The 2,660-nt window shown below is 36.8% G+C and overlaps 1 non-coding gene across 1 annotated transcript; it reads left to right on the forward strand.

Moving 5' to 3' along the window:
• Positions 1 to 2,109: 2,109 nt before the first annotated feature.
• Positions 2,110 to 2,214, forward strand: LOC118672516. Its single transcript, XR_004973083.1, has one exon. It is a non-coding gene; the product is annotated as a U6 spliceosomal RNA (small nuclear RNA).
• Positions 2,215 to 2,660: the final 446 nt, after the last annotated feature.

Here is a 2,660-nt window from a genome sequence, read left to right on the forward strand (position 1 = left end):
TGAGTGAAGTTGCCAGCTTGCAATGTCCCTTATGTCAGCATCAAGCCATTGAGGACACCAAGGGCTATGCATGTGAAATCCTCCAGGACAGTCTGTGGCTGGGTAGCTACTCTACAATGTGTAGGAGGTAGCATTTGGAAAATTAGTGAATGGATCCCTAGAACAGTAGTTCTCAATGTGTGGTCCCTGGACCAGCAGCACCTACACCAACTGGGAACTTGTCAGCAATGCAGATTCCCAGGCCCACCCCAGACTTAATGAATCAGAAACTCTGCCGTTGGGGCCCAGTGATCTGTGTTTTAACAAACCCTTTAAGGAATTCTAATGCATGCTGAAGTTTGAGAGTCACTGGTATAGAATAATCCCCAAATGTCTTCAAGCTCAATACATAGAAACTGAATTGCAAAGGTAAATTTTACCCCCTTAAAGAAGACTATGGACTGCCCTGGCCAAGTGGTTCAGTTGGTTGGAGCATCATCTAATACACCAAAAGGTTGCGGCTCCATTCCTGGTCAAGGCACACCCCTAGGTTGTGAGTTCGATCCTCAGACGGGATGCTTACAGGAGACAAACGATTGTTTCTCTTTCACATCGATGTTTCTCTCTCTCTCTCTCTCTCTCTCTCTCTCAAATCAATAAAATCATATTCTCAGGTGAGGATTAAGATAATAATAATAAATAAATAAGTGTAAAATCCCTTAAAAAAAGATACTATGGACCAATAGACAAACAATGGTAAATAAATATAAATAAATATAATGGCATATTAAGGTAGGAAAATGTGATGTGGGCTACAACATGGATGGACCTTGAAGACATGCAAAGTCAGGTAAGCCAGTCACAAAAGGACAAATACTGTAGGATTCCACATATATGAGGTGCCTGCCTAGCGTGGTCGAAGCCGTAGAGACAGAATGTAGAAGCGGTCACCAGGGGAGAGGGGAATGGCGAGGTATTTGTAAATGGGTACAGATTTGCAGTTTGGGTTGATTAAAATGTTCTGAAGGTGATTAGCTGTGATGATTGACAATGCACATGTTCAATAGCTCGACATAAGGAGAAGAATCCAAAGATCCAATGCAAACACTTTCTTCTCTGAAACTGACTTAGGCCATAAAATTTTTAAAAAATCATTTTTATATTTCTATAAAATTTGAAAAATATTGCATCTTCAAAATGAGAATAATCTGGTTATCAAAATAGGGAGGTTCTGTGATATACAAACAACTTCTAACATTTCATAATAAATTTAGAGACCTGAAAAAGATTAAAAATTAAAAAAACACATGCAATAAACCCACATGTGCTCACAACCCAGCTTAACAATAGAATGCTACCAAAGCCATACTCCTTCCTGGGCTGTGTCCTCTCTTGAGGTTCAACCATCTGGTTACAATCTTAAATTGTGACCCCCAATCTTTAAACATTGAGGTGGCAGGAAGTAGACCATATACTAAGGAAGTAATAGAAATACTTGTGAAAAAAAATGAACAGTGACTTGTTGCAGTGTTTTCATATTTTATAGACAAGTTTAACCCATTCCCAAAGATTTTAAAAGATGCTCCTTGACCAAGTAAAATTTACTTCAGGAATGCAGCAGATTTCCTTTGTTGGAAACTGTATAAAATTTCATAATGCTAAAAGGTCTAAGAAGCCAAAATGTTCATTGTAAAAAATACTCATAATAGATATGATGAAATATAACATGCATTTCTTATTAAGGGGAATGGTACCCATCATAAATCACCAGTCACAATTTTTTTTTGAAAACATGTGTTATAGTAACATAATTTGGCAGAATTCTAAAGCACTAGTAAAAACATTTATAAGAAATCCAATCTTATTTGTGAATGGTAAGCACCAGAAAATCTAAGAGAGTATGTCAACATTTATCAAAACTAGAAATGCAGTAACTTGGACAATGGTAAAACAAATTTAATAATTTTACCACATACCAACAATGACTAAGTAGAAAATATGATTTACTACAGTTTTAAAATATTAAAAAATGAATACCTAAAAATAAATTTTAAAAATTACATAGTTTTATTGAAATACATTTTAAAATAGAAATATAGAAATGTTGCATACTTAAAAGTCAACCTCACTGTGCTTGCTTTGGCAGCACATGTACTAAAATTGGACCGTTACAGAGAACACTAGCATGGCCCCTGCTCAAGGGTGACCCAAACTGGTGAAGAGTTCCATGTTTCTTACTTTCTAGAGATCTGCTCTTGCCTACACAGTATTAACAATCCAATCGTATGCACTTCAAAATTTGTTAAGAAGGTAGATCTCATGTTAACTGTTCCTACTAAGAAAATACAAAACAAAACAAAGAAAACCCCAAAGGGACACAACGGAATTTGGGAGGTGTTAGATATGTCTACCACCTGATTGAAGTGCCCTAGCTGGTTTGGCTCAGTGGTTAGAGTGTCGGCCTGTGGACCAAAGGATCCCAGGTTTGATTCCAGCCAAAGGCACATGCCCAGGTTGCAGGCTCGATCCCCAGTAGGGGGTGTGCATGAGGCAGCCAATTAATGATTCTCATCATTGATGTTTCTATCTCTCTCTCACTCTCCCTTCCTCTCTGAAATAAATAATAAATATATGTGTGTGTGTGTATATATATATATATATATATATATATATATATATAT

The sequence above is a fragment of the Myotis myotis genome, unplaced genomic scaffold (assembly GCF_014108235.1).
Source record: "Myotis myotis isolate mMyoMyo1 unplaced genomic scaffold, mMyoMyo1.p scaffold_m19_p_17, whole genome shotgun sequence".
Lineage (NCBI taxonomy): Eukaryota > Metazoa > Chordata > Mammalia > Chiroptera > Vespertilionidae > Myotis > Myotis myotis.